Below are 12043 nucleotides of genomic sequence, written 5' to 3' on the forward strand. Positions count from 1 at the left end.
CCTAGTTTTTATTTTTTTTACCATTCTACGAAGCAACGACACTGCACCCGGTGCCCCGCGTCTACATAAAAACAGACGGGAAGATATCTTCGTGTCCGTTTCTGTGTTCGAATATTTAACAAGAAAAAGAGAATATTTAACAAGAAGAATTAGTTTCAAGCATAAACAATGGAATCATTATTTCAATCTGTAAAATAAATACTAACGGCTGGAGCTTTTAACAATTGGAAATAGATTCTGTTGATATCTTAATAGGAGCAGTATAATGCTTTCCATGTTTTGCTTTCATAAATGTTTCGAAACAGCCCTGGTATTTTACATTAGGCCTATAAAATATTATTCAAGGTCCTAGTGGCTATTTAACATCTCACCGAACATTATGTCATTTTATACATACAGTGGTACCTGCAAAGATAGAAAAATAGGGAATATGAAATCTCATAGAAATCATCCCAAAATATTATTTATGTTTGCACCAGAAATAGAATTTATAAAGACCTATAATAATAATATTCCGATTCAAAAATCTAATATTTTGCTTTGCAGTTAAACATGCCAATCAAGTATCAAAAATATTTTAGTGGAATATTTAAAATGGAAAATATATTGAAAAATACCTATAGTAAAAATTAAAATCCCCATCGCAATCAGGGAGTATTTCTCTTGAAAATACTACCACTTGATATTAGCTCAAGTTCAGCCTATAACTTCAGAGATTAGATAAAAAAATAAACGTGCCAGTGGGCAATGTTCACTCACCCAAGTTAAAAGGACGCGAAAAAAATCAGTCTGCGTAATTTTTCTGTTGGCGTTCCGAAATCCTTTGATGTATCTTGATAATAAGTTACCGTAAGTCACCGGACGGAGATAAAAGATCTAAGCTTGACTATTTATGTCATCTTTCCTTCAGACCACTCCTTATCCTCACATGTATTAAAATAGCCTAATTAAAATGTTCTGTATACCTTTCTAATGATTGTTTCATTTATAACTATGTTTTGTTTTTGGTACTATTATGTGTCCATTGATAAATTGGTTACAAATGAATACGACTGCTTTGCTGTAACAAATTCGGACCGCTGATCCAGGTCGGTCCAATAAGAATGCAATTGCTTGCCGTCAGGTGATCCGTCAGCTCGTTTACCGGCTTATACAATAGAACAAAATGCCTCCCTTCTACAAGAAGGGTCTTTTGGAAGGTAGTATCGTGTCGATTCCGAAATTAGAACAAACAGGTAAAAAACTATACAAACCTGTATAAAGACCAAAACATTGAAATGAATCCTATAGAAAACAAATAAAGTACCTAAATATGGTGCTGGAAATTCAGTCCACACCGGATACCTAATTATAAACCGTAAAAACAATTTGATTAATTCTAGCTATTATAAGTATCATGCGCCACTATAAGGATCTCGATTACTCTCTGTGTACAAACAATAATATAAATTGAATCGTGAATTTACTGAAACATCACGTTTCTGGGTACAGCGGGCCATTTGATACGCTACCGTGATCTGACTTCTATTATATAAGGTTGTATAACATCTATATGTATCATACAACTGTTGAAATTGTTTGTGTTGTTGTTTGTTGGTTGGTACAGTGTCGATCTTTGAAACTCGTCTGATCTGATTGACGTGTAAGAGTGTTATTTTATAACCTACTTACAGAAATAAATATCATCTATCATTTATCATCATTAGAGTCGGCAAATGAGTACCTGTGTCTTCTCCTTCCATTCTTGTGCATCTATAACTAACTACTGAAGTGATATTCATTTTATTTCCTCTCGTGTACATTGTCTTTAAAAAGTCTATCTATCTTTACGTATTAATCGAAGTCTAACTTTAGGTTTTGTTATCCTAACTTATTGTTATTCCCGGAGCTGCGGACTACCTAGCGTTTAACCTAGGGTTTAACAGGCTCCGGCTCGAAAAGAAAGAGTAGGAACAGGGAGGTTTTAATTCAGTAAGAGTCTGACAATCCCTTTCGCCTCGCCCAAGAAGAAGCAAAAGGACGATTTCCTTCCTTAAAAAAAACTTTTTGTTATTTTTCTATATCTAGAGACGAAACCCGCGGGTAAAACTAACATACAACTTATATGTTATACTTGGCTGATCTCGGCTACTAAATACATACACACATACAATTAAAATCATGCCAAAATGCCATTAACTGAGCCAACTGAGGTAATATTCACGCTGAACGAGACGAACTGCCTGCCTACATAATACGAATTAATTCCGGATTGCTTCAACCTACATACCGTCATTTCGTTTCCGGAGCAGTTTTTGAATGTTTTTAAAATAGCTTCTATTCCACCTGGCTCGGTGTCGCGTGTTTCTGTTAGAGGTGTTAAGTTTGACTCTATATTTATACTAGTATATTATTTTTTATAGTGTCTTATATGTCATACGTCGGCGCATAACACAGACACAGTAGATCAAACACTCGACGCGTAATTCATAATTTGAAATCAACAAAATCGTAGGGAACTATTGGATTCAAGTGGTGAATTTTCGCTCAGCCTGAAAAACTAACGACCGAAATAAATAGACACATCTTGATTCAAAACTGGATCGATCTTCGACTTATTAACTATTTCAATATCCGATCTTTATCCAAAATCTTTGGATCTTCATTTTTATTTTAAAAATCAATCTTACTCTAAAGATATTGTTTTGAGATTGATTATTGAAGTCGGCAGTCCTTCAGACGAATACTCCATACAACTGATGTTAAAAATCGGATTGAATCAAAGATTTTGGACTAAGTTTGGTTGTTAATTCGGGCCGTAATCCAGTGGACATCATATGTGACCAAACCTAAAACACAGATTTGTATAATACTTATTATCACAAAATACATAGTTTTAAGGATTCCCACATAACTACACCGTGCGAAAACGTTTCTTTCCACCACATGCTCATGGGAACCAGAATTATAATTTTTCGCTCAATTAAAATTCTTACATGTCTTGTGTGATACCTATAATATTATATCTTCAAATATGTTACATTCTCGCTGTAAGATGACGGTCATTTTGGTCATACATGTACTTATTTTAATGATGTAGAAATGTGTAAGAGGTATGTAGAGATCAGTAACCGACAAGTAACTTGTCCTCACATAAATAGATAAGTAACTCTATTGTAGTGACTTTATTGTAAATGATTTTCGCAGATTATATAAAGTAACTTATTCGTTAAATTATTCCCATTTCCTAATAAAGTATTTTTTCAAAATAGGTTAATTAGCATGGCATCCAAAATCTGTATGTTCTTCGTATAATTTAATGTTCATGTAATTTTATATCAGACTCACTTGCACTCTCCGCAACACCTAAAGATTGACAAGAAAGAATGCCTGTGGCATTATGTCTGCCTTTGTATCAAAATTGTGCAATAAGTTTAAATAAATAAAAATAAATCTGTACAATATCCTATAACAAGATTTTACTTAAAAGAAAAACTGACGACACCCATTTATTTCCTAAAACACAGGTTGACGTAGGTGAGGTGGAGTCTGGCATAATATACTAAGAGTGGGTGAAGTAGCTACGTGGGTCGAGGGCCATTTGGCTAAGACAAAACATTTCTAACCACTCGACACACGCACCGAAGCCTGTAGGCTCTCAAAACAATGATCACATTGCACAAGGCCAAAGGTTTGATAACACAAGTCAGCTTACTTAGCTTATATGAATTGAATAGTAGTGTTGCACAAAGGGTACGTGTAAATGTAGGCTAGGATTCGACAATGGAAATGTATTAAATAGGGATGATGATGGGTATGAAAATCAAAAATCTAAGTTTAGGAGTGGGAGCAAATACGTTATTTCTATGTATAAAAACCTAGTAATAACGTCATGCGATATTTCAAATCGATATATCAGCAAAAGTATTTGTTTCCGTAAGAAATTAAAAAAGATGTGACTAACATTTGAAAATAATCTACAATATGGACAGTAAAATAAAAATGAATCATCTACATTATTATTTTAACATCTTCAAAAATTTCTTAAAACTGTTTCTAACCGAAGATGATGAATTAATAAGCTAGTAAGTTACCAAGATTAGAAGCAGACATCATAATTATTATTATGAAAGCATAACTTCAAAAATCTATGTAAATTGGCTACCATTCGACAAATCATGTCCAATATAGATTCGTGGCAATATGTCGAGGTGAATGAACAGATTTCTAAAACAAGGTACCTACTGATGTTGTTACGGATGACTCTGCCATAACTAATATGGCGGGAGAAAAGTGAAACCGAATGCAAATGAGGACCGAGAGTGACACGCGCCGGCGCATCTAAATACAGACACGATGTTTTACTATAATATTGAACAAACTGTCTCAAAACATAGTCTTATGTCTTTTTTACGTAAAGAATTGTTGAAAACAACTTCATATTTCGTAAACCAAAGGAAGTTTACATTATTCGTTATCAACTAGGTAAGTACAATCCAATTTTAATCTATAGGTACGCAACCTAGATACTTATTTTCAATTTAGATTAGAGTCATTGCGAAATGCTCTTTGAAAGTAATACACAATAATATTGCTTTGATTATATCAGGATCCGGATTTTTCGAAAATTTCTCAGTAGTAAATAACACGGAGCCTAAAAATGTGCCCAGTATATGTATATGGCAATATTATTTTTTTTGCGGGGGAAAATCATCCAATGACTTCTCCCACCTTGGGCGAGGCGAGAGGGAGTGTCAGACTCTTACTGACTAAAAACCACCCCTTTCCTTCTCCTGCTTTTCGAGCCGGAGCCCTGGTAAACCCGCTAGGTAGTCCGCAGCTCCGGATATGTATATGGCAATAGGGCCACCTTATTACATGGGACTTACATAACATAAAATGTGAAAAGTGAGTATACATTCTACAGCGGCATTACATGCTGTATTGTGCATCTCTGCCTAACAGTTTGGTGATAAAAGCTATGACGATATATGCGAATATGATTCAGTAAAAATCGTGAATACAAATTATATTCAGCGGACTATTTAGTAAAAGAATGAGTAACGAAAACTTGAAGCATGTTTCAACACCCCAAATAGGGGGTTACAAAACTAAAAAATAACAGTATACGTTAATGAAATGTCAAGTTTAGTGAGTCGACCACCCTCTGTGGGTGCGCCGACCGTTGACCCTACGGGAACGAAGTGACGAACTACAAAGCGGGTGCTTGTATTGCACTTTGATAATAGTTTTACTACACTTTACTCTACTGTGTAGAATTAGTATATCAAAAGAGACATCTCTTATTTTTTTAAAACTTTACCCCCACAATAGGATTGTCTCCTGTGTCGTCGGTGTGTTTACAAACATACGAGTTCATATACACATGACACCCAGATCCGAAACAACAATTTGCAGAACATAAAAAGTGTTGCTCTGTGCAGAAATAGAATCTGCGGCACGTTGCACAGCAACCTATTGCCTTGCTATTGAATCCACCAAAAGAGTTTAAAGCTTCTCCTGTGCTTATATAATCTCAAGCCCCTGGTTAAATGTAATTTAACTTCAAATCCATATTAATTATAGTGAACATAATATGAGATTTATGCAATACTATTCTATTCTGAAGAGATTATCCAGTCTAAAACTTAAACTAATAGTACTTAGGATATTTATATTGCAGGCATGAGTATCATAACGTAACTAAAGATGTTACGTTAAGTAATGACTAATATTCATAGTATACCTATCTCAACAAATTGGCTCTACGAGTGAATAAGTTTTATCTTTATATTGCTACTAGCGGACCCGACAGACGTTGTCCTGTCTACACGTTAATTTGAAAATTTTAAACTTTTTCATCCTGGACCTTTTTGATGAAAATTATTATTCAAATGTTATGACAATATCTAACGTCATTAATATTTGACACTGCGATGGTAGCGCCGTCCGTCGGATCCGATGTAAAACATTCCAAAATCAACAACTACTAATAAATTAAAAATTAATTAAAAAAACTTTGTCCAGCGGACAAAATTGTGAATCTAAACCATTCTCAGATCCTCTTGAACACACACAAAAAGTTTCATCAAAATCGGTCTTGTCGTTTAAGAGGAGTTCAGTGACATACACACGTACAGAAGAATTATATATGACGGAGTCGGGGTGTCGTCGCGGTAATAATCGGTAGTAATGATAACTACAATGTTTGTCCATGTTTATTACAATATTGTATTCGCAATGATAACAGTCAATAACGTAATGTAAGCTTTTACAAAAGTTGTTAATACTACACTAGTTTACAATTAGGATTGTCTTAAGAGATGAGAGCGTGATCGCGCAACCGTGTCCTATGAAGGAATGTCTGTCTGACCCTTCCTCGTATCGGCTGGGTCCTATAGCGTCCCTAAAAAAACCACACTCTTTGCAGGGTCGCAGCCCTTAACTGTTTTTTGTCTTACGTACTTAACATGTGTCGATCACACTATCTTTACAATTTGGTGAGAACTTAAAACTAAACCAATTGATTTTGAAGTGATTCATGGAAAAGGGGCTGGCAGCGGTCGTCTTAAGTGTGTTCACGAACTGTTCTCCGACACGGCCATCCTGACGTTATCACGCGTCCTCGCGTGGTGTTCAATCTGCAAGTGGAAACAGTTTACCACAGTAGACTTTTGTCTCGGTCATACGGTGACTGAAACAGCAAGATTTTGAATTCAAACTTAACATTGTTATTTTGTTAAGCAGAAACTGCTCTAATTTAAAATTTTATTTTATTCTCAATTTTTTTACTGTAAGAAATAACAAAAGATAATGCACTGGTTTGAGAACCTCAATTGTGTCGCACCACATGACCAGTGGGCCGACCGTATGCACGATATCACTTAACCATGTAACTACATTGTTCGCGGGTCTTCGGCTAAACCGGAGCTACGACTAAACTGTATGCATTACAGCCAGTCACAACTTAACCAAAATACTGTTGGATGCGCAACTCTTCGGCTACACCGGAGCTACGACTACAAACCAAACATGCATCAGATTTTTACTTGACCATCGATATTTGTTGGATGCGCATTATGCATCTTCGGCTAAACCGGAGCTACGACTACAAACCAACACATATAAATTTTTCACTTGACCATCGAGTAACTACATTGCCTGATACGCATCGCGAGAGGCTACACCGGAGCTACGACTACAAACCGGAACACATGCATTACCGATTTTTGAAGACTTAACCATCGGGTAACAACATTGTTGGATACGCATCGCGCACTTTCGGCTACACCGGAGCTACGACTACAAACTAACACATGCATTACACCGATTAGACTCAACCATCAGAACCTGCTTTGTTAGATGCGCATCGCACACTCTTCGGCTAACGGAGCTTTGACTACCACTAACACTTGCATTTTGAAGTTATAAAACAGTCTCGAAAAAAACATGTTATAGATTGATCTATAAGTACATCGTATATTTATCGTTCCTTACACATTTCAGTTAAATGCATTTGCTTTCAACATCTTGCTATTCATGTTCAGTTTTTTTCAATTAAATATTTTAGAAAACTTATTACAAATTTCATGTTACTCTACGAAATCCAAATGTTCATTCGTAGGCATTTTTTTTAAGCATCTGTTAACTGAACGACTCTGCAGTTATAAAAAAAACCATGTTCGAGCTTACACAGTAGTTTATATTTATTAACTATACAAACTGTCTTTAACTTTTAAGATTTTATCGAAACCTAACTGGACTACACTCATAACTTCGCGGTTACCTTAGTGGACGCTAGTGACTCGGTTAACGCAAGGATTTTATCTGAAAACCACAAGTTGGGACATCCGAAGATCACAATTATATCAGCTCCCTGAGCCTAAATGACAAACTGCACTTGATTTAAGAAAAGTATGAAGCATTTAATCCACTGGCTGTGCCCGCGAGTTCGTCCCGTGGAATAGTTATTTTATTATATTTAATTACAAACAAATCTCAGTTTAATTATAGCTGTTATACGGTTTAATTCGTTAGCACTGGATTGTGATTATAAGGAACAATTCACACTCATTTCTATACTATATGTGTTTCCACTGTTTTCCGGAAACCTGCGTAGGATGGGTAACCGCCACCCCGGTTAAGAGTTTCAGACAAAAATGGCTAGGGTACTATTTAGATGGGCTCGTCTACATAATTATAGCAGTGGTACAGTCCACTCTAAAGAAGAGATGGCTTGAGAATAATCACGGTGTCCTCACTTACCGCCTGAAGGTACTTACCGGTCATAAAAGTTTCGTTGGTACCTGTTTCGAATTCGGCAAGGAGGAAACAGCATTTTCTGGGTATCGTCAACGAGGATCCAGATATCTGGAGCACCAGTGGCGGTGTGCCTGCATGTGCTGAGCATCGCTATGTCCTTAGGGATGTGAATGGCGACGGTAACCTCTCACGTCCGACTCTAGTTCAGGCCAAGGTGCGGAGCGAGGGGGAAAGGGACGCCGTCTCCCCCTTTTGCGAAGCAGTCATCCTAGCTAAGGAGGAGGCGGAGCGCGTGAGGAAACGATCCTCATCACGCCCCAGCCGCCGCAGAAGACACTCCGGGCGTCGAGGATCGCGTGACGATCCCGGCCACCGTAAGCGCGGGTCTGCGGACGGCGAGTAAGGTAGCTCGTCGCCCGATCAAAACCAGACCCGTGCGTACCGTGCGTCGCGTTCTGTGAGCGCCTCAAAGAGCCAGGCCTACTACAGATGGGACCCTGAACGTGGGCTGATGCCGATCCGGTGCTGCAGACAACGTAAAAGATTACCGGGGCCCCGGCTCAAATCAGAACGGGGTGTGTTTTTACATTTCTCGAACTTCTCGCTTCACCCAAGGCAGAAGTAGCCAACGGGTGATTTTCCCCCTCGAAAAAAAGAAAGAGTAAGAACAAATGTTTCATACATGGTGACCAAGGTTATGAAATCCTTAAGGCCATCGCTTTATACCCTATCATATTTTTATGACAATTTGAAGAATTGGATTTTTTTGTTTGTAAATGTTTAGTTTATTGCACTATCACGTAGAATCTGGTTGTACTTGTTAAACAGTTTCGTTTAAAATGTGGGCGTGTGGTAAACCGCTTTTTTGCCATTCTACGCTGTAAACAAAGTTTTCGAACGTCAATGATCAAAAAATGTTTTACTTCGTCATAGTAAGACTATAATTTTTTTGAGTATAGTTACACCATTTTTGTTCGCAAAGATGCCTCTCCTCCTGGCAGCGTCGTGTTTGCACATCTGCGGCGCGGGCGAATTTTATATCGGAATTTTAAAATTGTAATATCTTCTAAGATGTTTATTGAAGTTTAGTGATGTCAAAGACAATTTTGTTCACAATTAAATACTCTTAATGAACAACACATTTAGTTTCGATAAAGATTAATATTTTTTCGTTATATTACTCTTAACAAATAATGCATTAATTTCGACCCAGTTTGATTACCATAAAAACGATTCTAGTAAGTTAATCCTAAAAGATAGACATATACTGTCGCGGACTTTTTTAGATCATTTTAAGAGGAATAATTCTATTTCATACATATAATTTTCGTATCTTGAACCATTTTCGCAGCGCACGCAACGGAAGCCCTCAAGAATTAATAATTTCCCCCGTTTTGTCCACACTTTCCTTTATTTCTTCGCTCCTAATAGTTATAGCGTGATGTTTTATAGCCTATAACCTTCCTCGATAAATGGACTATCCAACACAAAAAGAATTATTCAAATCGGACCAGTTAGTTCCAGAGATTAGCGCGTTCAAACAAACAAACATAACAAACAAACAATCAAACAATCAAACAAACTCTTCAGCTTTATAATATTAGTATAGATTAATTAATTGCTGATATAGACTTAGGTGATTGAGGTAAATTAATGCAGTTTTCATCTACAAAGCAATCTCGTATTGCAACTTAGCGATATAGTAAATAAGAGATGTAACAGATCGTTCGCGTATTTGTACGACCGGTTGATATTTCCTGCTTCGGCCTGTTCGTTAAAATCTATTGCAACAAGGGTAGAGACGACGCAAGCGTTTACTGACAATGATTTGTTAAAAGACAGCTTGTCAGACGAAATTAAGATGTTAATACCCTGAGATATAATGTCGTAACCAATCAGAATACCACGTCGTAAGTATTTGTCAGGAAGAACATGAAATAGAATTTTAAGAGCAATATCGTCAATTTCAACCAAAGCTGATATTTGTACAGTAGGTACTATAAACTTTTGTCACCAATGCCTTGCATTTTGACTGTATTATTTACTCTTGGGGCATGAATCTTTGACGATATTGACTCCTTCATAAGGGAAAACTCGGCTCCAGAGTCGTAACAAAATGAAAAGAACGCACCAAAGTATTGTAGAACTCCAGCGAGAACTGCGACAGTACCGACGCCCACACGTCGTCGCCCACCACCTCTGGCGCTCACCAGGCGCTCACCAGGTTTGCTGTCGCAGCAGCTCGCACACAGCCGGGGCCGCAGCAGCTCGCACACAGCCGGGGCCGCAGCAGCTCGCACACAGCCGGGGCCGCAGCAGCTCGTACACAGCCGGGGCCGCAGCAGCTCGCACACAGCCGGGGCCGCAGCAGCTCGTACACAGCCGGGGCCGCAGCAGCTCGCACACAGCCGGGGCCGCAGCAGCTCGTACACAGCCGGGGCCGCAGCAGCTCGTACACAGCCGGGGCCGCAGCAGCTCGTACACAGCAGTTCGGCGACGCGCCACCAATACCGGCGCGCACCCGTACAACTTGCGGTCACACAGCGCGTACCACACGCTCAGGCTCCTCCGCTCGAGCGCCTTGCGCATCCAGTTGTAGAGTCCGGCGCCAGACGGGCTCGTGAAAGAATTACAAAAGCCATGTCACTAATTTAACTCTAGTATTTACGCTTTTGCAATGAACTCTTGAGGATAAAGTCGGCTCCAGAGCTATAACAGAATGAAAGGAACTGACCAATATGCTGTAGAACTCCGGCAAGGACTGTGGCGGCACCGACGTCCACAAGTCGTTCACCAGCAAGTCAGGCTTGCTGTCATCCGAGGCCTGCATCGGCTCTTACAGCGTCCCACGCCGCGCACACCCGCAACACGGGCTCCACAGCTCGCAGGACCCGCCGTCACCGGCGCTGCTAACGCTGCGCATGATGAGCGCGAAGCACAGGCCACCTCCGAAGCACAGTCCCCTCCTGGTCCACCCCAACTATCTTCGTACCGCTCAAGGATTTCTTGGTTACACGAAAGCTCACCAAAGTCTATTGAAAGCGCGTACTAGCGTCGGGGAATTTTGCACCTCCAACAACATTCGCACTTTCTCGCGTCCATGATCACAGCGTCCACTCGAACGAGGTAATCCCACTTCTGATGACGGAGTCGGGGTGTCGTCGCGGTAATAATCGGTAGTAATGAGAACTACAATGTTTGTCCATGTTTATTACAATATTGTATTCGCAATGATAACAGTCAATAACGTAATGTAAGCTTTTACAAAAGTTGTTAATACTACACTAGTTTACAATTAGGATTGTCCTAAGAGATGAGCGTGATCGCGCAACCGTGTCCCATGAAGGAATGTGTGTCTGACCCTTCCTCGTATCGGCTGGGTCCTATAGCGTCCCTAAAAAAACCACACTCTTTGCAGGGTCGCAGCCCTTAGCTGTTTTTTGTCTTACGTACTTAACATGTGTCGATCACACTATCTTTACAATTTGGTGAGAACTTAAAACTAAACCAATTGATTTTGAAGTGATTCATGGAAAAGGGGCTGGCAGCGGTCGTCTTAAGTGTGTTCACGAACTGTTCTCCGACATATATATATTGCTATGTTCGACACCCCAGAGGGCCAGTTGAACTTTGATTGTTTGTGTCGATCACGATATCTCCCTAGACATTCCTCATTTATTAATATAAGACCCTCATTGCCTCTCCGGGATTATATGGCAATATGGTCCTGTCTATTTAATAACTTATGAATAAAGAAACATTCGTTTACAGAATCTATATCTAGTAGGGCGTGACTATTACT

General features: G+C 39.0%; 1 long non-coding RNA gene across 1 annotated transcript; it reads right to left on the bottom strand.

Annotated features, from left to right (window-relative positions):
* Positions 1-6186: 6186 nt before the first annotated feature.
* Positions 6187-11840, bottom strand: LOC126911265 (uncharacterized). The gene is made up of 2 exons (XR_007705782.1): positions 10373-11840; positions 6187-6620 (listed from the first exon to the last, which is right to left on the bottom strand). It is a non-coding gene; the product is annotated as an uncharacterized LOC126911265 (long non-coding RNA).
* Positions 11841-12043: the final 203 nt, after the last annotated feature.

This window comes from Spodoptera frugiperda, chromosome 12 (assembly GCF_023101765.2).
Source record: "Spodoptera frugiperda isolate SF20-4 chromosome 12, AGI-APGP_CSIRO_Sfru_2.0, whole genome shotgun sequence".
NCBI classification, from domain to species: domain Eukaryota; kingdom Metazoa; phylum Arthropoda; class Insecta; order Lepidoptera; family Noctuidae; genus Spodoptera; species Spodoptera frugiperda.